We start from the raw sequence: 24,035 nt of genomic DNA on the forward strand, positions 1-24,035 counted from the left end.
ATTTCCTTTGACTATGATGTAGTGAAGCTACTCTCAGGTATATATATATTATTGAGCATGTTATTTTAAATTATAAAATAAAAGTGCCACTTGAGAGTGTAATTGAAAATCATATTGTAAAGTAAAGGAGCTTGATGGTCATAAAGGATGGATAGTTCAGCATGTTTCTCGTCTTTACATTTCACAAATAGATGGTTTTGTTCTCATGTGTAGTTCCAAAATTGGAATTTTGCCCTAATAGATAAGGCAATTTCAGAAAATGTAGACCACGTACTAAATTATCCCTTTAACAATTTTATAATAGCATCAGGATTCATTATTATCACTTGAGAGATGTTCACAATTTTTTAGAGAACGTAAAAAATTCAGATAAGTAAAACCAAAGCCAAAATCTTCTACAACCCCAATAGTCATTTAAAAATCTCAGTTTTTTGGATCTGACCTCTCAGTAGATTTTTTTTTCTTGTTTTTCCTTTTTTTTTTTTTTTTTTTGAGACAGGGTCCTGCTCCATCACTCAGGCTGGAATGCAATGGTGTGATCCAGACTAACCGCAACCGCCATCCTGCAGGCTCAAGCATCCTCCCACCTCAGCCTCCCAAATAGTGGGAGCACAGGTGCATGCCACCACAGCCAGCTAATTTTGGTATTTTTTATAGAGATAGAGTTTCACCATGTTGCCCAAGCTGCTCTCAAACTCCTGAGATAAGGAGATCCACCCACCTTGGCCTCCCAAGTGTTAGGATTGCAGACATGAGCCAGCATGCCGGCCTGGTAGATTTCATTTAACATTACAACATGAAGATTTTTAAATATATTCTCTTCTATAACATAATGATTCCATAATATTGCTTTACTTTGCTGCAAAATTTTGATAAGGGTCCAAATAAAAGTCATTATAAAATATTTTTCATTCTGTTTGCAAAGCACCTATTCGAATGATTAACTGTAATCCTGATTTTGTCCAGTTTCTTCAGTTGGTCATTCAACAAATGTATTGCATGCCCACTATGGGCCATGCACTGAGGATATGAAACAAAATTGCATCCTTCCTTACCCAAGGAAGTTACAGTCTAGTGGTAAGAATACAGATCCAACAATTATAAAATGATCACTATTTGCTACAGTGGAGGTATATACAATTACAATAGGAACACAGAACAGGAAACACCTAGATCTTTATGAAAGACTCAGGAAAGTTTCCATCTATCTAAAATAACAATATTTCTATGTCACATTTATATCAGGAAAATTTCTAACTTGTTTCTATAGCATAAAGTACAAAACTCTCAGTTTGGCTTCATGGGTGTATAAAATCAACTTAATCCTGTTTCTAACTTTTATACAGAAACCCTTCACTCCAGCTAACTCATCTCCCATCTCTGACTCTATTATTGATCATGTTCTTTCCCACTCCCTTCTGATTCTCCAATCGTAACTTTTCATCAGGACCCATCTTTTTCATCCAGACCCCCTTGACATACCAGCCAATCTTGATCTTCCTCTCTCCCAGCTTCTAAGGCCATAATGACCATAATGCTTCCCATTTCGCTTAACTATTCTGTGTGTATATCCTAAACCCCTAAGTAGATTGTTGGAACCTGGAGAAATGATTTTTTTATATCTCCAGTACATAGCATAACATTACATATGTCATATAATCTAGACATATTATATTTATTAACTTCTTTTACTGGAAGAGTGAATAAGTAATTATAGGAACTATTTAACTATGCTTTACATAGCTCTTCATTATTCATTTAGCATTCTGTAACTGATTCATGGTGCGTACCACTTGATAATGTTTGCATAATTATTATATATCTACTAATCAGTTATATACCCATCTACTAAGAGAGACTCAGGGAGACTCACTGGCAAGGAACATGCCTTGAATTCATTTAACATTTAAGAAATATAAAATAAGTGCCTTCTGTGGAGTGTCAGGCACTCCACAGTCTGTTGGATAGGACTGCCGTGGTTTCTGACCTCCTTGGGCATACACACTGTGATGTAATAGATACTCTTTCTAAGAAACATGTTATGCTAAAGCAATACACCATGACAAACAGAATCTAACATAGCCTAGACAATCAGGAAAGGTTTCCCAGAGGCAGTGACCTTTAAAATAAGTCCTAAGGGCTAATAGGAGTCAGCAAAGTAAAGGGAAAATGGCAGGTGGCAGAGGGAACAGCAAGCACAAAGACTTGTGGGCACGATGAGCATATCATAATTGAGGACCTAGGAAAAGTTTAATATGCCTGGAACATAAAATTAGGAGAATGAAAGATGAATCTGGGAAGGTGAATTAAACAGGTAAGTGTCAGATCATGTTAAAGACTTTGGACTTGACCCAAAGGCTACTTAGTGAAGAGCCTTTTGAGAGGCTTAAAGCAAGTGGATCTGTATTTAGAATGTTTGCTTAAGCGAAGTGGAGAACAGAATAGAAGAGAGGAAGACAAGAGTCAAGCAGATTAGTTAGGAGGCTTTTGCTATAGTCCAGGAGGAAGATGATGATGGTCTAAAGTGGATTACTGTGGATGAAATTGAAGTGGAAATTAAAGAACATTTTAGGAGAAAGAATGGAGAGAACATGGTGTCAGGACACAAACACCACATAGGCAGTAACTGGACTTGGAAAACACAAGGGTTCTGGAACCAGGCAGACTTGCTTCAAGTTTTTACTCTTGCTTGCTGGTCAGTTTGGCAAAGTTATTTACTCCTTTCTAGGCCAGTTTCCTTATCTATAAAATGGTGATTTTTGCTGGATCTCAGAAGCTGGTACTATGGTCTGAATGTTTGTGTTTTAGTTCCAAAATTCATATGTTGAAATCATAACCCTGAAGGTAATGGCACTAGGAGGTGAGGGTCTCTGAGAAATGATTAGGTTATAAGGGGGTAGACTTCATGAATGGGATTAGATCCTTATAAAGAGGCCCCAGAGATATCCCTCTCTCCTTCTGCCACATGAGGTTACAGAAAAAAGAAATGGCTGCCTATGAACCAAGAAGTGGGCACTCACCAGACACTGAATCTGCCAGCACCTTGAGCTTGGTCTTCCTAGTCTTCAGAACTATAAGAAATTAAAAAATTTCTGCTGTTTATAAGCCATCTGTCTATTAGAGTTTGTTGACAGACAGCCTGACAGACTAACACAGATAGGGAAAGGGTGCACTTTAATAAGTGAATGTAGGCAAATCTACTTCACACAGTGTTTATACATAGAAGATGCTCAGAAATTATTAGTCCTTTTCCTTTCTTCTCTCCTTCATGTGTGAGCAAACTTCATCATCAGGACTGGTACCAATTCTCCAGAGAAATCATACTTTGTTATGACCTTTTATTGGAAGTCTTTCGGGCAACTCTTTAGCTCTATTCCACACAATATATACCAGCATAATGGCAGGGCCTTATGCAGATCAAGTGCTATTGACAGATACATTGACATTAGGTGGGAGAGGAGAGTGGAAGAAACTGAAGCAAAGACAGGGGGATACGGAAAAATAGAGAAATAAAAGAAAAATCCATAAGCATAGAGGATGTGTAAAATTTATCACTCAGATGCTTCCTTCAATTTGATCATAAATTTATACAAGAAGAGGATTTTCTTTGGGGAAGACTGAAATTTACAAGGGAACAAGTTTCTAGCAACTTGCAAGAAAAAAATAAAAGGTTCTCTAGTAGAACTGTTTTATGGCCTAACCTAGATAGAGCATATGTTTACATTTGAAGGATTATTTCCAGCACTTATTTATCACTCCAATGAAATGTGAATCCCACATAAATTTTTTAGTTTTAAGTTTCGGATGACTAATTTAAACCATGTGGCAAAATGGCAGTGTAGTGAAATTTACCATAGTGACCACATTGATCTTTGATTCCAGTGATTAACTGTGACTTTTGTTTGGTGAACTTCATTGGACTTTTTGTCACCCATTTCTTGCTCTCTGTCATGTGTTTTGAGCTTTCCTAGCTATATTGGATTCATGTTTTTCCAGCATTCCTTTTGAGGATGTCTAGAAATCTAGCTTTCCATAAAAATGCAACATGGCCCATAAGGTTCAAGTACGTTCATGATTTGGAATCAGAGTGCTCCATCCACTCTAGACTTGGTAGACACATGACCCATGCTGGTTCAAGCAGAATCTTTTTCAAGAGCTTTCCCAGAGCCGTAAGAAAAGAGGCTTTCATTTCTATGACATTATGAGATGAAATAACAACTCAACCACAAGAAGAGTTTTCTGACCAAGGAAAGCAGAGTAGAGAAATAGAGAAGATAAGGCAAAGTCCTATTTATATTCTTTGAGCACCTGATCCAGGCATTCCTGAATCCACCAAGCCCTCCAACAGTTGGGTTATATGAACCAATATGGTTGATTTTCTTTTGCTTAAGCATCTTTGCACAGGCTTTCAATCATAACCAAAAGCAACCTGACACTATGACACAATTTTTGTATTCGATAATACCGAAATGCTTGTGCATTGATAAAATATTTTTCCAGAGGTATTTAGAAATGTCTTATTGGAATTCTATCTAGATCAGCCCTTTGGTCATGTTTATATCATATCTTTTTCAGAAGTGTCAATTTGACAGAACTTTCAATATTGGAGCTTTTACTCAATATAAGCTATAGCCATTTACAAGGAAAAGGAAAATACTTGGTCCATTATAGCTTCAAAATGTTGAGGAAACAGTGTAGTTTATTATAAAGAATACACACTAGAAGCTAGTCCTGGAGTAATATCACACATCAACCACCTAAGAGTTACACAAATTTTCACCAGTTACTAGCCAGACTGCACCTCAGACTTTGCATCAATAAATCAGGAGTGATAATGCTTCTTGCTTATGTGAAGATTAAACGGAATCATATTTATAAAATTCTATCTCATTAAGGGTAAATAATCTAGTTTTTTTCCACTTTTCTATCCCTAGGCTCTACAACAGTGCCTGGAACATATTAGTTGTTTATTAACTATTTGTGTCAAACAGAAATGTCTAGTACAAAATGAGTGTACAATACAGAGTAAGTAGTATGGTGGTGGTGATGATGATGATGATGCCATACACATGGCTGGTGAGCTTTTGTCACCTGTGGGAAACAAAGCTCATAGGAAAATGGTTTCAGCTATTCCGCTATCCAAAGTAGACTCCTGACATCACGGAGACAGACAAATACATGGCTTACTAGGATATTTCTTTATAACCCCAGCACATGAATAAAAGCCATAATTTATTCATTAATATTATTGAGCAATAGTGAGCATGTGCTGAGTACAATGCTAGATGCTAGGAACACCATGAGGATCAGCAATTATAACTAACATGAATAGTAATAGCTAAGATTTCTGGAGCATTTTCTTTCTGCCAGGTATTTCTTGGAGCACTTTGTTTTTTAGCTCCTTCATTCTCAAAAAAGTTCCATGTGGCTGGTAAAACTATTGTCATCATAATTTTACAAAGGAGGAGACTGAAGCATAGAGCATTGAGAGAACTTGTCCAAGGACAGCAACTGAGTGGAGCCAGATTCTTTCACCCAGCTGGTCCGGCTCCAAGACCCACAGTCTGCTACATATTAAAATATTCTCAAAGAACCACGAGAATATGAGAACCAGGTTTTAGAAGATGTGGCTTAATAGTAGATACAAGGGTGCTACTATGCGTTGAATGGTATTTTCTTTGTCCTAATGAATGAACAAGACATGGAAAAGTATCCCAGAACTCAAATTAGATTTTCTCAGCTTAATGTCAGGGCCAGATCTAAAAACAATGTGAAGCTGTTTTCAAGATCACCTCTTCCTCTCCTAAGGCCCCAGGACCTGAATGTTTTTCAGCCCAAGCAAGGCCTTTCCAACCATCTCTGGCCTCTTTGGACTTAAAGGTCTTAGAATCTTCCTTCCTTCCTCCCTTTATCCTTATTCCCATCACAAGTTTTTCAATTAATGAATACTATTCCTTGAATAGTTTTTATCTAAACAACTAATTCACACAGGTGTGGAGGATTATTCATGGTACCATGGTCTTTCATCAAAGGGATGAATCTCCTTTCTTCCCACCTAAACTACTAATCAGCTCAACAATAACCCACAACACTCAGACCAACTACCACCTACACTATTGAAGTAGTTCTCTACCAAACCTTCCAAACTGCAGCTTCTTCTCCCTTTTCCTTGGACACGGCTGAAAGGGTAAGCTTTTCTAATGCTGCTTTTGAGTGAGTCTTCTATTCCAAAATCTGTGGCTGCATACTTAACAACAACGAAAAAAGTCCAAATTTCGTAAACGGGCAATTGACACCCTCAAAATTTACCTCTATCAATCTTTTGGAATGCATTTCCCTCCATGAGCTTACACATGTTTTACTGTGTCCTAGGCATGTCCATGTGATCCCACCTCCTCACCATTTTGTATATTCCTCCCTATACCTGGAATCTCCTTTCCCTCCTTTCATTCAATTCATTCTCCTACATTTTTTGAGTACTTGCTGTAGGCCAGTCAACAGTCTAGGTCCTGGGAATGCAGCACTAATCTACAGGACAAAGTATCTACTTTTACAGAACTTTTATTCTAATGAGTAAAAAGATTAGGTAAATAAATAAACAGGAATTTCAGAGAGCAGTAAGTGCTATGAATACAATAAAACAGGGTGATGGGGTGGAGAGTGAGTTGGGGAGCTGTCATTTCATTGAGTGTCCAGGGAAGAGATTTCTGAGTGGATAATTTTGATCTCAAACTAAAAATCAAGACAGACTCAGCCATGTAAGGACCAGAAAGTTCCAGGGAGAAAGCTGAGCAAGTACCCCTGATATTCAAATACTATCCGCTCTCAAAGGCCTAGTTCAGATGCAACCTCAGCTTCAAACCTTCTTTTATCCTTCTAGCTTAATTCCAGCCCATAATGTTTTATTGTCCTTGCAGTGTTACCACTTTCTGTCTTGGATGTTAGCTATGTATGCACACTTTTCAACCCTATTAGAATTTCCAGTCTGGAAGATCTATCCTTTTACCACCTACAATGCTTAGCCCAATATTGACATAGACACTCAAATATTTCTTGAGTGAGAAAACAAAGGAGTGAATTAATGAACAAAGAAAACATAATGGAATTTGATTTCACTGGTAGCTGAATGGGGAAGACAGATATTGGTGAAAAGGAATTATGGAGTGCCTCAAAAAGTTCCTCAAAGCCTATGGATGATGCTGGTTCTCTTATGGAGCATCGGAATTCTTAAATTTCCAGTTGGCCCTCTTTGGAGGAGAAAGTACTAAATAAAATCTTTCCAATGGTTGTTTTAAGCTTCCATCTTTCACCAGGCATGTTAAGTTGCTATGATGGGGCAGACTCTGAAACCACAGGGACATTCTTCAAAGATCCAGCACAGTCTGAAGCCTGGGCGTGCTTTGATGAATTTAATCGTATAGAGCTGGAGGTAACTGTAGTATCAGTTTCTTAGTAAAGCTGGTATTCAATGAAAGTGACAAGCCTGACAACTTCATTAACAGCATTGACGGAGCACCCAGATTCATAAAGCAAGTCCTTAGAGACCTAGAAAGAGACTTAGACTCCCACAAAATAATAATGGGAGACTTTAACACTCCACTGTCAGCATTAGACAGATCAATGAGACAGAAAGTTAACAAGGATATCCAGGAATTGAACTCAGCTCTGCACCAAGCGGACCTAATAGAAATCTACAGAACTCTCCAGCCCAAATCAACAGAATATACATTCTTCTCAGCACCACACTGCACTTATTCCAAAATTGACCACATACTTGGAAGTAAAGCACTCCTCAGCAAATGTAAAAGAAGAGACATTGTAACAAACTGTCTTTCAGACCACAGTGCAATCAAACTAGAACTCAGGATTAAGAAACTCACTCAAAACCGCTCAATTACATGGAAACTGAACAACCTGCTCCTGAATGACTACTGGGTACATAACGAAATGAAGGCAGAAATAAAGATGTTCTTTGAAAACAATGAGAACAAAGACACAACATACCAGAATCTCTGGGACACATTCAAAGCAGTGTGTAGAGGGAAATGTATAGCACTAAATGCCCACAAGAGAAAGCAGGAAAGATCTAAAATTGACACCATAACATCACAATTAAAAGAACTAGAGAAGCAAGAGCAAACACATTCAAAAGCTAGCAGAAGGCAAGAAATAACTAAGATCAGAGCAGAACTGAAGGAAATAGAGACACAAAAAAAACCCTTCAAAAAATCATTGAATCCAGGAGCTGGTTTTTTGAAAAGATCACCAAAATTGATAGACCACTAGCAAGACTAATAAAGAAGAAAAGAGAGAAGAATCAAATAGACGCAATAAAAAATGATAAAGGGGATATCGCCACCGATCCCACAGAAATACAAACTACCATCAGAGAATACTATAAACACCTCTATGCAAGTAAACTAGAAAATCTAGAAGAAATGGATAAATTCCTCAACACATACACCCTCCCAAGACTAAGCCAGGAAGAAGTTGAATCTCTGAATAGATGAATAACAGGCTCTGAAATTGAGGCAATAATTAATAGCTTACCAACTAAAAAAAGTCCAAGACCAGATGGATTCACAGCCAAATCCTATCAGAGGTACAAGGAGGAGTTGGTACCATTCCTTCTGAAACTATTCCCATCAATAGAAAAAGAGGGAATCCTCCCTAACTTATTTTATGAGGCCAGCATCATCCTGATACCAAAGCCTGGCAGAGACACAACAAAAAAAGAGAATTTTAGACCAATATCCCTGATGAACTTTGATGCGAAAATCCTCAATAAAATACTGGCAAAACGAATCCAGCAGCACATCAAAAAGCTTATCCACCATGATCAAGTGGGCTTCATCCCTGGGATGCAAGGCTGGTTCAATATATGCAAATCAATAAATGTAATCCAGCATATAAACAGAACCAAAGACAAAAACCACATGATTATCTCAATAGATGCAGAAAAGGCCTTTGACAAAATTCAACAACCCTTCATGCTAAAAACTCTCAATAAATTAGGTATTGATGGGACGTATCTCAAAATATTAAGAGCTATCTTTGACAAACCCACAGCAAATATCATACTGAATGGGCAAAAACTGGAAGCATTCCCTTGGAAAACTGGCAGAAGACAGGGATGCCCTCTCTCACCACTCCTATTCAACATAGTGTTGGAAGTTCTGGCCAGGGCAATCAGGCAGGAGAAGGAAATAAAGGGTATTCAATCAGGAAAAGAGGAAGTCAAATTGTCCCTGTTTGCAGATGACATGATTGTATATGTAGAAAACCCCATCGTCTCAGCCCAAAATCTCCTTAAGCTGATAGGCAACTTCAGTAAGTTCTCGGGATACAAAATCAATGTACAAAAATCACAAGCATTCTTATATACCAATAACAGACAAACAGAGATCCAAATCATGAGTGAACTCCCATTCACAATTGCTTCAAAGAGAATAAAATACCCAGGAATCCAACTTACAAGGGATGTGAAGGACCTCTTCAAGGAGAACTACAAACCACTGCTCAAGGAAATAAAAGAGGATACAAACAAATGGAAGAACATTCCATGCTCATGGGTAGGAAGAATCAATATTGTGAAAATGGCCATACTGCCCAAGTTAATTTACAGATTCAATGCCATCCCCATCAAGCTACCAATGACTTTCTTCACAGAATTGGAAAAAACTACTTTAAAGTTCATATGGAACCAAAAAAGAACCTGCATTGCCAAGTCAATCCTAAGCCAAAAGAACAAAGCTGGAGGCATCACGCTACCTGACTTCAAACTATACTACAAGTCTACAGTAACCAAAACAGCATGGTTCTGGTACCAAAACAGATATATAGACCAATGGAACAGAACAGAGCACTCAGAAATAATGCCACATATCTACAACTATCTGATCTTTGACAAACCTGACAAAAACAAGAAATGGGGACAGGATTCCCTATTTAATAAATGGTGATGGGAAAACTGGCTGGCCATATGTAGAAAGCTGAAACTGGATCCCTTCCTTACACCTTATACAAAAATTAATTCAAGATGGATTAAAGACTTAAATGTAAGACCTAAAACCATAAAAACCCTAGAAGAAAACCTAGGCAATACCCTTCAGGACATAGGCATGGGCAAGGACTTCATGTCTAAAACACCAAAAGCAATGGCAACAAAAGACAAAATTGACAAATGGGATCTAATTAAACTAAAGAGCTTCTGCACAGCAAAAGAAACTACCATCAGAGTGAACAGGTAACCTACAGAATGGGAGAAAATTTTTGCAATCTACTCATCTGACAAAGGGCTAATATCCAGAATCTACAATGAACTCAAACAAATTTACAAGAAAAAAACACAACCCCATCAAAAAGTGGGCAAAGGATATGAACAGACACTTCTCAAAAGAAGATATTTATGCAGCCAAAAGACACATGAAAAAATGCTCATCATCACTGGCCATCAGAGAAATGCAAATCAAAACCACAATGAGATACCATCGCAAACCAGTTAGAATGGTGATCATTAAAAAGTCAGGAAACAACAGGTGCTGGAGAGGATGTGGAGAAATAGGAACACTTTTACACTGTTGATGGGACTGTATATGAGTTCAACCATTGTGGAAGTCAGTGTGGCGATTCCTCAGGGATCTAGAACTAGAAATACCATTTGACCCAGCCATCCCCTTACTGGGTATATACCCTAAGGATTATAAATCATGCTGCTATAAAGACACATGCACACATATGTTTATTGCGGCACTATTCACAATAGCAAAGACTTGGAACCAAGCCAAATGTCCATCAATGATAGACTGGATTAAGTGGCACATATATACCATGGAATACTATGCAGCCATAAAAAAGGGTGAGTTCATGTCCTTTGTAGGGACATGGATGAAGCTGGAAACCATCATTCTCAGCAAACTATCGCAAGGACAAAAAACCAAACGCCACATGTTCTCACTCATAGGTGGGAATTGAACAATGAGAACACATGGACACAGGAAGGGGAACATCACACACCAGGGCCTGTTGTGGGGTGGGGGGAGGGGGGAGGAATAGCATTAGGAGATATATGTAATGTTAAATGACGAGTTAATGGGTGCAGCACACCAACATGGCACATGTATACATATGTAACAAACCTGCTCGTTGTGCACATGTACCCTAAAACTTAAAGTATAATAATAAAAAAAAAACAGCATTGACATTAAGCAATGTTGACTGTCTCATAGTTAAATAGGGAAGGAAAAATTATACTTTTGGAACATTTTAATCAAACTCTACTGGTAGTCTGTGTCAGATCTGCCCTTGTGTTTTGTTGTTGTTGTTGTTGTTGTTGTTGTTGTTGTTGTTGTTGTTGTTGCTGTTTGAGACAGAGTCTTGCTCCATTGCCCAGGCTGGAGTGCACTGGAGCGATCTCACCTTACTGCAACCTCCGCCTCCTGGGTTCAAGCGTTTCTCTGCCTCAGCCTCCTGAGTAGCTGGGATTACAGGCACCTGCCACCACACCTGGCTAATTTTTGTATTTTTAGTAGAGACGGGGTTTCACCATCTTGGCAAGGCTGGTCTTGAACTCCTGACCTTGTGATCCACCTGCCTTGACCTCCCAAAGTGCTGGGATTACAGGCATGAGCCACCGTGCCCGGCCTGCCCTTGTTATTTTGTGTGCTGTTTTTTCAGCTTGCTCCTCCTTCAATTGTTGCTGGGGAGATGTTACTCCCCTGCCCCCTCTCTGCATAGTAATGGAAGGAGGTTCAGGAGTTGCTGCTGCATATTGTTCACAACAGATTAGTTGTGAGCTCTCTCTCTCTCTCGTATGCAACCTGCCACTCATCGTATCCAACAGACAGTTCCTAACTTTCATCTATGGAATGCTTGCAACCAGGAAAGATACCCTATCGCAGTGTTTATTACATTTCTAGAATCGCTTCTGCCTTCAGATTATTTTCCTGCAGATGAAATGCCTTTATTCTTGACTTAGAGGGAATTCTAAATAAAGAACTAATTTTACTTCCCCAATTAACCCAAAAAACTAAATATGGAGAATATAGCAGGGAATATTCTACAAGACAGCGAGATGACATGTTTATAGCATCATGTGTCAACAATAAATGCAGTTCATAGTTTAGGAAAAATAGTTGAATTTGATTAAAATGTGTTGTTGAAATCAGGTCTTTTTGAAGTGGTGTGAATATAAGTATTTTAAGATGCTATAAGGGATTTTTCAAATTTTTCAGTTCCTATATTTATGTTATGTTTGTGACAATAATGCATTTAGTAAGGAATCACCATTTTGACAACATCACTTTGAAATGTCTTTATTTCATACATTTAATATTTTTGTCAATGCCTTCAATAAGTTATCTCTTTAAATGTATTCTCTGAGTGTGTACATGTGGGATATTTAACAAATAACTCCTAAAGGGATATTGTAAAATAATTTGAAATTCATTGTTAATTTTTAAAGTTGCTCAATAAGATTCGTATAGACAGTTTTCAGTTCTATTCTTTCTTTATTATCCTTTGGCAACCCAACATTTTCTCTTTTCAACACAGAAGTAAACTTTGACACGGAACCCTGTCTGAGCCAGATCGCATGCCCAAGATTGGTAGTAATGAATCTATTCTCAGGTACAGCTGAGCTGTCACCTCATTTCCCCAGGACATGGTGTCAGAGGGATAATGCCAACATGTCCACAATGACATAGTTGGGTCTGCTCTATTGGGATATGGTACATTTTTAAGAGTGTTCATGTCAAAAGGACAGTGACTGCCTTCCATCAGGGAAAGATGTGCTCCTATAAAAAATATGAATTTGATGTTCAAATAAAACACGGGAGAAGAAAATGACTGTGAAATCACTTTTTGCTTTTGTGCATTTTTTGTCTTACCTTCTGAAGAGATCCCACAGGACCAGCACTAAGCTTCTCTTCATTAGAACCCAGATTTCAATTTTAATTTTAATTAGAATAGATGACTAGAATACTTACCACTCTCTGTAGTTTCTGCATGGAGCTAATCAGCAACTAGAAGCATGTCCTATGTTTTCATAAAAAGATTAAGAACTTATTCCACAAAGATTTACTGCTATCCATAAAATTATTTTATATCCTACCATAGCACTTTTTTTGGTGGATGGGTCATTTCTGGAAGAAAGTGGCTTTTCTTCACCCCCATTTATACAGTAACAGAACCAGGTAGAAAACTTCATTTTAAATACATACAAATCTTCAATTTTTGTAGGACCACGGCTTTACTAATAAACATCCCATAGAACCCTGGACTTTTCCCCAGCATTCAAGTGTAATTTTGAATATTATAATAATATATACAAACTAAAGTAAATGTCAGTGATCATATTACGCATGCCATTCTATAACCCAGACTGGTTCCACATTATTCAAGTGATCATTTTAGGACAACATAATCAACACCTACATGACGATTAAACTATGACTATGTAATCTGCACCTAAATTTTTGACACTTTAGAGTTTACAAAGCAATTGCAGTTGACCAGTCATTCATTCAATCAGCAAATATCTATGGAATTTCTATTCTGTGTCAGGAGCTGTTCTAGATTAGGAGAGTAGGAGGTGGATTTAACAGTGAATAAGGTTGACAGGGCCTGATTACACACAGCTTGTATTTGCTCAACTACTTAGGAATAGAAGTAGAAAAGATACTGTTATCCAAATTTTATAGAGAGAAGGAACTCAGTCTCAGAAAAGTTATGTGGTTACCTAACAACACCACATAGCTGATGAGTGGCCAAGCTATGACTCACACCTACTGTGTCTTTACTCCAACATCAAGCTATTGGATGGCAATAAAAATAGGCAAGAAATAAAAGATTTTCTTTAGGACAGTTATTTTTTCCTCCATGCTTATTATAAGACAAATCTGTCCTAAGATTACCACAACAAATACAGGACTTAAATGGAAAAGAAAGTTAATACAAAACATGACCATTCTCTGTCACATATAATGCCCCACTCTCTCTTAGTTTTGTTCCCCCCAAAATGAAAGTAGCTTTGTCATTTCTTTTCATTATAAAAGTTATTCATACTATTGTAAAATAAAAATCAAACATACTGAAAAGAATGAAAAAAAAGTAATCGTCACTATCCAGTCACTGTCTCACTACCCAGACAACCAATATTATTCTATCTCAATACATATATATAATACACATGTATTTATCATAATTATGAAATATGATACTATACATACTATTCTATAATGCAAGTGCATTCCATATTAATAAATATAGATCCAAGTGATCATTTTGAAAGATTGTGTAGCATTCCATTCTGAGTATGTATTATATTTCATTGAGTCAACCTTCTTTTAATGGACATTTCAATAGTTTCCATTTTAATAGTTAAAAGCAAAGCTAAAATTAACATCCCTGCATAAAGATATTTATATATTTGTCCATTTGTTGCCTTGGGATAAATTCTCAGCAGTGGGCTTGCTTGAATATAAAGGTAGACATATTTTAATAATCAGATGTCTCAATTTACAACTTTTAACTTTTACAAATTTACAAATTTCAGTGTTGTAATTTTTAAGTTTTAATTTTTCATGATTAAAATATACATTATAGAGTTAAGAAAAATTTGTAAATTCACAAAAATAGAACTCAATAATTCTACAACTGTCAATTTTCTTCTATGTATCTTCACATCATTTCCCTTAGTCTATAATATTTTTTAATAAAATTGGGATAATACTGTAAACATGTTTTTATGTTATTTCTTTTTCCAAGTAAACTTCTTAATTGTAGAGCTTCCATATCCAGACAAAATTTATAAATCATGATCAATGAATTTTTAAACACACCTATGTAACTACTATCCAGGTGAAAAAACAGAACATTACCAGCTGCCCCCACTTCCACTACTCTGCCAGAAATGTCCCTTGATCGCCCCGTCAGTCACCAAATTCTCCCATCAAAATACCCATTATAATCACTTATATTACCGTAGATTAATATTGCCTGGTTTTGAAATTTACATATATGAAATCATACAGTAAGTGTTCTTTTGTATCTGCTTTCTTCACTCAACAGAATCATTCCTATTGTTGCATGCAGCAGTGGTCTGTTCATTTTCATTATTATATTGCTATATTGTGTTAAAGAAAAAAAGTGATTCAGTGATTGTTGTTAAACCACAGTAAGGAAGGCTTTATGCAGTTCTTAGCAATAGGTATAAGCAACACTGCAATGAGATTTTGCAGTTGGGGGGGAGAGATTGGCCTCGACTCTGATCATGGTCTGGGCAAGTGGGAATTTATAGCCAAGGAGCAGGGTAGGGATCAGTGGGTGGAAAATTACTAAAAGGAAACATCAGGGATAGGGGACATTCTGACTAAACTGATTTAACTGGATTCTTGCTAAAAACAGCCTAGGGTGATCAGACATCACCTGGAGGGTGGTGGAGGATGAGAAACCTGATCAGGTATCAAGGGTGGGGGCGATCTTGCTAAACTGACTTAGCAGGGTTCATGCAAAAACTGAATTTTACAAGGAAGTGCACAGATGGGCCCAGGAGAAGGTTCAGGAGCCTGACTCCTGGTCAAGCAAAAAAATTTTTGTCAGTTGTTGCACGATTATACCATTTAAAAATAAATGCTCTTTTCTACTTGTGATGAACATTTGGGTTGTTTTCGATTTGAGTTATTACTAATAATGATAAAGTAACACTCTTTTTATTATTATTTTGGTGCACACAGCTATGCTTCTGTATTGGCATGTGCCTTTCAGTGGGATCGCTAAATACACATATTTTCAGCTTCAGGAGAAACTGACAATGTGGTTGCACCCATTTATATTTCCATGAGCAGTGAGAGTACTTAGGTGCTCCAATCTCACCAACACTTGGAATTCTCAATTTTTGAATTTGTTTTGCCTTTGACATTCAAATGTATGTATTTATATATCATTGAAGTTTTAATTTGCATTTCTCTGATGATGTTGATCATCTTTTCATCAATTTATTGACCACTTGGATATATTGTTTATATAAGCTGTTTTGAGTATTTTTCCTCAAAAACCTTTGGACGCTAACTTCATTTACTCCCCTTCCACTTTTTGTGTTAACATGTATTTGCAATCTATGTATGATGCACAGATTTGAATCTGTGAATCCTCCATGACTTATCATTTTACATATTCAGTATTTATTTAGATTTGCCCCCCACATATTCACTCTTTTTATTGCTTATTGCTCTTCCTTCCCTCCTGTTTTCTTCTTTCCATAAAAATAATTTCCCTTCTGTCTGTGTTTGTTTTAGGCTGGAACTGCTTGCAACAAATTCTATCAGTTTAATGGACTTAAAACATCTTCCTTTTGTCTTGTAAATAAAGCTTTTTTTTTTTAGCCAAATAGAGAATACTTGGTTGGTAGGTTTTTGTTTTTGTTTTCATTTCAAAAATGTTATTCTACTGTCTTTTGGTATCCATCATTTCCTTTAATCAGTCTTCTATCATTATTTTATTGCTCTTTTGAAGGTAATGCATTTTTTTCAGAAATGTTAATGTGTGCTATCATCTGTGATTTCCTTTGCATTTTTTTCTTCTTGAGATTCATCGTGCATCTTGAACCTCATAAGCCATCATTACGTTTGGAAAATTTGTTAGTATGATTAACTGTGGGAAATTTCTAGCCTTTATCTTGTTAAATGTTAACTTCTACAACTTGTTTCTCTTTTTCTGGTGGAACTTCAATTACATGTGTATTAGCTTCAGTCATACATTAGAATATCTCAGTATACCTTATTTATCTTTTATGCTTGTTTATATATTTTCCATTGATTTTTCTTTTTCTCCTTCAATCCCTCAGTTTGAAAATTTTCCATTGATCTATATCTCAGTTGAATGATTCTCTCTTCTTACGTATTTAAACTGTATTTAAATCTAAATATTGAGTTCTTAATTTTATTATCTTAGTCTATAATTTCAGTATGATTCTTTATAGATGTCAGCTTTCTGGTAAAATGTTTACATTGTCATCCATTTTTTAAAAAAACATACTAAAATAAATGTTGTTACATTTATTTTAAACTCTGTGAACTCTGTGTTGTGTTAAACTCCAATATCTAGATCAACTGTATATTGGTCAATTTCCATTGTTGGTATTTTGTGTTGGGTTTTGATCATTTTTGGTCCTACCTTTGGCATTGCTGGTAAATTTTTACATGAATGTCAGATATCATATAAGAAATATTATAGAGGCTATGAATAATATATTTCTTTAGAGAAAATGTATGATTTTTCTGGTAGGTATTTATAGGAGTTAGACGTCTTGATGCAGTCATAGATTGAGATGATTTCAGGCCAGATATCAGTCTTTGTGACGGCTGGCCTATTATTCTGGCTGTCTTTAATCCAAGGGCTTAACCTTTCAGGTGTTTCAAGAGAAAGCCCAAGTTTTCAACAAGAGCTTTTTTTTTTTTTTTCTTGGCAGGCCCTGGGCGCCAATGTTTAACTTTTTAACCTTTTCAGAATTGTAAAAAAGTCAACAGCTTGGCATCATACTTTAGCCTCTTACTTCCCACTTTGTGTCTGACTTCTTGGCCTTACTATGTGTAGCTTGCGGATCAACAAATATCTGGAGGGAAAAACAGCAGAGAATTCCAGGCCTACCCAAATGTGTTTATCTCTTCTGTGGACTCTTGACTGCCTTCAGCACTTTCTAATGTTTTTACACAGCTTTATTTTGAATTCTATCAGTAAAGAGTTGATCTGATACATGCCATTCTATTACAGCTTGAAACAAGTCTCTCATTTTGGCTATAGTTTAAATCTTTTTGTCTATTAATAAAGAAAATATTTTATTCGTTTACTGGCCACTAGCTGTTTTTTTAAATTTAATTTTAGTTTTTCTAAATAACACATATACACAACTTAAAACGTCAAGTGATTCATGCCTTATCTGTCTCTACCCTTTAGCATGGTTTTCCAGAGACAATAGGTTGACCTTTTAAAGTTTACTATTTTTAAGTTATTATTATCTTTTGTGTCACTAAATCCTTATTTCAATTGTAATTTTATATGGAACTGTCATGATTTTTTAGACATTGTTTAGTGACTTTCTAACTAGAAAGAGGAAGGTTTATTTCTATTATACCATTACCAAAACAAACACATACTTTCTTCACCCATATTTTCAATAGTTATATAGCAATTTCTAAGAAGTCAATACTTTTTACATTGTTTTCTACATGAAAATTGTTTATAGATAAGACATGTGGCAGTCTATATATTTTTCTTTTTAACCCAATTTTCCGCCTGGAGTTAATTATTTTTATTTATTTTTTGGCTAGTTTTCTATGGATTTATCAACAATTCTTCCCTCAAACACTCTGACATAGCAGAAAGTTTAATCAAACATATGAGGTAAACCATCTGTAATATATAAGTATATAACCTGGAGAAATTCTTCCCAAAATTTCCTCCACCTTCTTTTTCTGGACCAATTGGTCTCTGGGTCTACCGCACAAGTATTATCCTGGAAATCCCATTTGTCCCTCTCCTGGGTTGGATTCCCACTTAACTAGATCCCATAGCTTTCTCCTTCTTGATTTACTCTCTTATTATTGTGGACATATTAATATCTCCAGTAGCTTCTTGAAAAAGGAAGTATAGGTAGTATATTTTTTGAGATCTTACAGGTTGGAAATCATTTTCTCTGAATCATAAAGGTGCTGCTCTGCTCTTTCTAGCCTAAAATATTGCTATGCTGAAGTTCAATTCTATTCTTGTTCCTGATCTTCTTAATTCCCAGTGTTCTGAAATTCATGTTTTGTTTTGTTTCCATTCTGTGAGCTCAGCATTCATTTGGCTCTTTCAATAGGTATACCCATGTCCTTCTATATACACACAAATTTCTCGAAATTTTCATCATTATTATTTCCTCTATAATTTCTTCCCTTGCGTTTCTGTTCTCTCATTCTAGTACTCCTATTGACAAAATGTTGAACATATTAGTTTGTGTTCTGTTTTACATCTTGAAAAACTTCCTGAACTTTGTCTCCAACCTTGATTTGTGATTGTTTTTCTTCTGGGGAGATTTTCTTAAATTTATCTTTATTTTTCTATTTATTTTTAAGAGTGTTGTGTTATTTCTAATGTGCAAGGCTCCTTCTGGCTTTCTAATTTTCAAAATAGCATCCTGTTCTTCTTTTATTATTTAAGGAAATCATTTATAGTTTTTAATTTGTTTTTTATGTTGCTCCCTTCATTGTCTTTTTTTCCTTCAAATCTTCTTTTAATCTGTTTGTTTTGATCTCTATAATTTAGAGAACTCTCTTAAAAATATGGTAATCATAGCCTATTTTTTATACCCAAGGGTGAAGCAAGGCAGGGAGTGGTGACTCATGCCTGTAATTCCAGAGCTTTGGGAGGCTGAGGAAGAAAAGTCTCTTCATGCCAGAGGTTCAAGACCAGCCTGGGCAACATAGCAAGACTTCCTCTCTACAAGAAACAAAAAAGTAGCTAGGCATGATGGCACACACCTGTAGTCCTAGCTGCTCAGGAGACTGAAGAAGGAGGATCATTGAACTCAGGAGTTTGAAGCAGCAGTGAGCTATCATCACTCCACTGCACCCCAGCCTGGGTGACAGGGTGAGACCCTGTCTTTAAAAAAAATTAATAATTTTAATAATAAATAAGTAAATAAATGAGTGAAGCAGTAAAAAGCTATATTTCTATAGGCCAGTTTGATGACTAGTGAGTTTCACTGTAAGGTTACCGGGAGTTGTGTTGGATGACTCTCTAATGTCCATGTCTATAGGTTTTTATTCTTGGGAGATTATGTTTCCCCAAAAAGGAACTCTAATTATCTTGCCTAGAAGGTAATAGCCTTGATACCAGGATTCTGGAAGCAGAGCTTGGGAAGCAGCCTGTTGCTGTTCTCACCACTGAGTATGTGTTCACCTGATCTTTCTGATTTCAACTTCGTCCTTTACTAACTCCATTGTGTCTACATCACTGAGGACTAAGCATCTCCTGTTAAATGTCTCCTGGCTGGGTAGAACAGGGGTAGTCACTTGGCTGGTTGGGGTGAGAAAATGAATCTGAGGGATCTAACTCATCTTTTTAAAACCACTCCTGGTATTTTTCAGTCCCATCTTTAACTCCACATTTACAGGTACATGATATCTCTAATTCCTAAGCCTTCTTGGGCATTGGTGACAATAATAGATTTCTTCTTTTCTCCCCTGAGAGTAGTTAGGTTTCTGTTTTCTCACATTACTAAATTAATTCCCACTTGTCCATTTGCTTTCTGTTTTAAAGAACTGTTTATATTGTCAAATGCTATGGTCTTGCTTATTGTCTCTGGGAGGTTTAACTTTTTTTATTCACTTACAGATATGAAAAATCAGTTTCTAGTAGCTCAAAAAGAGATACTCATGATTATAAAGGAATCATCTTAGGCACTGTGTCCTCTCCAGCCACTGAGATAATGGTGCTACACAGGCCATCCAGGAATCATAGGCATTGTATCAATCCAGCCTCTCCTCTTGCCCAAGTGATACTGGGCAAGTCACTAACCTCTATGTGCTTCAGTTTTCTTATCAAGAAAATGGAATAATTCCTATCTCATAGAACATTGTATTAAGTCAAACAATGCACTTATAGAACATTTAACACATTGCATATAGCTCAATAAATGCTGTAGCAGTTATAATCACTCATATTATTGTTGTTGTCATTATCATAATCAACTGCACAATAGCAAGAATCTTATTTAATTTAAACTTACGTCTCTTTGCAGAACAACTTGCTCTAACTGTAGAAATGATGAAAGAGTAAGAATCAAAAGCAAACTGTCCAGAATATATTATTGTTTATCTTAAAAAGCATTCAAATCTGCAAGGACCATTTAATGGAAGTCAATGCAACCACCTCTTCAGTCATGTATAAGATCAGCAATTTATGAACTGTTTCTATAAAAAATCAGATAGTAAATAGTTTTAAGATTTGTGAGACATATGTCTCTGTCCCAGCTACTCAACTATGCCATTGAAGTGTGAGAACGGCAAAGGACAATCCATTTTTTTTAAATGTACATGGCTGTTTTCCAAATAAAGCTTTATTAACAAAAGCAGATGTTTGTCATATTTGGTTTGAGAGGTGTAGTTTGAAGACCCTACATGCGAAAAATGCCCTATTGTTGAAAATTAACTGGGTTAATTACCCTACATCTGTAACAACCACAAATTCTCAGTGACTTAACAGAATCAATTTGTATTTCTTACTCACAGTTGGTAGGCAGCCTTCTACTTGTTGTTTGGGGCAGCTGTCTTCTTTCATCTTGTGTCAGTTCCATCTTCTGGGGCTCCTTGGGGTCCAACCACTACTTGAACGAAAAGTGAGAATAAGGACCATGTGAGACTTTTCATGACCTGGCCACACTTAAACTCACGTTTTATTGGCCAAAACCTAACTACAGGAGAAGCTGGGAAATACAATAACTTCCTGCAAAAGTCCCCAGTGAAGAAATGAGGATTGATGGACATCTATACAATGTCTATCAAAACACTGACTGACGAGTAAAAAAATGACCCATTCAGCCAACTTTGGCAGCCATATTTTCCCTCCAAAAGCTATGAATGCTTCTTCAGGCAGACCTACACAATTTGTTGGCTCTAATACAAAATGAAAGTGTGAGGCCCCTTGGACAAAAATCACGTAAAATGGTTTTGCCTTCTTTTTATAAACTTCCTTGACTTGTCATGGTATTTTCTTAATTTGCTATTCAGCCTCACATTGTCTTGGTCATGGGGACACTCACAAGACAAGTACATACATTCACAGTCATCAGGGGGTCCCACCCATAATTCAGCACATGAGACACATGGGGCATGTTCTGGACCCTGACTCTCCTTGAATCTGCGCAGAAGCTCCCCCAACTCCATCCCCAGGGTAGAGGGTCACTGGCCAAGCCCCCATCTGGGGAACCTATTTGTGAGCCAAGGTCCCAAGCCTCAGCACACACACCGCTGTTATCAGTCTTCACTTACTACGCACTAATTCCAAAATACAATTCTTAAGAATTTTGAGATGGTGATCACAGAACATTAAGCCCCAAGACTGGGGACCCCCTCTGAGTATGGGACTTGTGTGACTGCACTGGTCACACACTCTCCATGAAGCTGGCCCTGCCATCCCTGAAAGCTTGATCACTTGCTGGAGGGAAAAGGCCTAGAAGTCCCCACTTTAAGATGCTTCGTAAGGGGTCAAACTCTTGGTCAGAAGCCCAGAGCCCTTCTGCCTGCTCTTGTCCAGCATTTTCCACCTTTTTCACCAAAAAAGACATGGCCCTAAACTGCTGTAAAAATTAAGCAAAGATTGAATTGGTCTCCAACAAGACAACCCTTAGCTCTGGATCGTCTATATTATTGCATATTAAGGAAATACTACTGGGCTCGATCCTCCAACATTGAATTATTCTACTATTTTTCACACCCAACATTTATTCCTTTTTTAAAAGTTGTATAGGTGAATTTGAAAAAGTTAACCACCCATTCATGATTAATTCAGTGCTAGTAATACTGTGAAAGGCAATGCAAAGTGTTCTGATTAATTGATTTTCAATCCCAGTCCCTAAACGTATTAGCTTTATGGCCTTGGGCAAGATACCACCTTTCCACGAGCCTCCATTTCATCATCTGTAAAATGGGTGTGATAATATCCAACTCAAAGTACTGAAGTGAGAATGACAAAGAGATAAGGTGTGTATAGAGCATGGCACATAGCAAGCATTTAAAACATGGAAGCCACTATTAGTATACACTGGTGATAATACCAGTCATTACTATTGGGAGGTGAGGGAAAAATCTTCAGACATAATCTCTGACCTCTGCAAGATTATGAGTTGAAATGGAGAACAAGTCCTAAACAAAAATTGCAAAAACAGGCAGGAAAAACTTAGAGCCCCACCAGCAGGACAGATTAGGTGGGTTATAGGAGTAATAATGGTGCTGCTGTAGCATTTGGGGCAGAGACACTTCTCAGAGAGTATTTCCAGGCTATGCGTGAGTTTGCTGGCTTTAGAGGTGGACTCTTGTACATATTTTTGGGGGGAAGGACTACATAATTTAAATGTGCAGCCTTGATGGCCATACATTCGGTGGCTTAGGAACTTACAATGGTGCGATTATCTATGAAATGTGGATGCAAGAAATAATGTGGTGCATGTACCCACAGTAAATAATAAAAACCAGGAAATGTGAATGGTTTCTGGATATTGCCTTTAGTGCTCAATTCAGCCAGCATTAGTTACATGCTATAGACTCAATGGGGGAAGAAGAAGCATCCTCATAAAATAAACATTTGTCTGCAGATTTTCCAGTTGAAGCCGAGGCTGGCTCTTAGTACTGCTATCACCACTGCATATGATGATTGGACATTAGTGAATCACACAGCCTGGGTCAGCCTAAAATTGTCCTATAATGAAATTGAGATATAATGGGAAGTTGTGCTATTTTTGTATTTCCAAAGAAGGAGGGCCCTCACAAAGTTATGCTCCCATGTTAAAAAAGTGACCCTCAAAACAAGAAAATGATACAGGACAATCTAAGCTCTGAGATTAAAAGAGACAGCAAGACAATCTCGTTACAGCTCTACAAAAGGATGTTCTTGCAATAGAAATACCTTTGTGGTTACCAGAAATAAGATTAAATCAATCAGCTTTCCCTGAACTTTAGTGATCTTATACATAATTTTAAAGCTAGGAGCCCTACTTACACCATCAGGCTGATTTTATTTTTTACTTCAGAAATATCTAACTATTCTCAGAGGATCCATGTATAAAAATACAGAAGTCTGCTTAGTTCTATAATGTTCTAGCTGAGTACTAGAATTTTATTTAAATTTAGAAGATTGAAAAGAACTTGCATATTTCTTAGTGAATCACAGGGCCTGCTATATGTTTGAGTATACTGTTACATAATATATTTACATTTGACCATGCAGTGTATATGTTTGCCCTATATTGTCTCTAGAAACGTATCTAAACCTGACTGGTT

The 24,035-nt window shown here is 36.8% G+C and overlaps 1 long non-coding RNA gene across 1 annotated transcript in view; it reads right to left on the reverse strand.

The window, feature by feature from the left end:
- The window catches only part of LOC134728452 (uncharacterized), a 617,625-nt gene that overhangs the window by 179,430 nt on the left and 414,160 nt on the right, over positions 1-24,035 (reverse strand). The window contains exon 2 of the long non-coding RNA XR_010108867.1: positions 21,268-21,361. This is a non-coding gene — a long non-coding RNA (uncharacterized LOC134728452). The remainder of the gene's footprint in view (positions 1-21,267; positions 21,362-24,035) is intronic.

The sequence above is a fragment of the Pan paniscus genome, chromosome 10 (genome assembly GCF_029289425.2).
Source record: "Pan paniscus chromosome 10, NHGRI_mPanPan1-v2.0_pri, whole genome shotgun sequence".
NCBI lineage: Eukaryota > Metazoa > Chordata > Mammalia > Primates > Hominidae > Pan > Pan paniscus.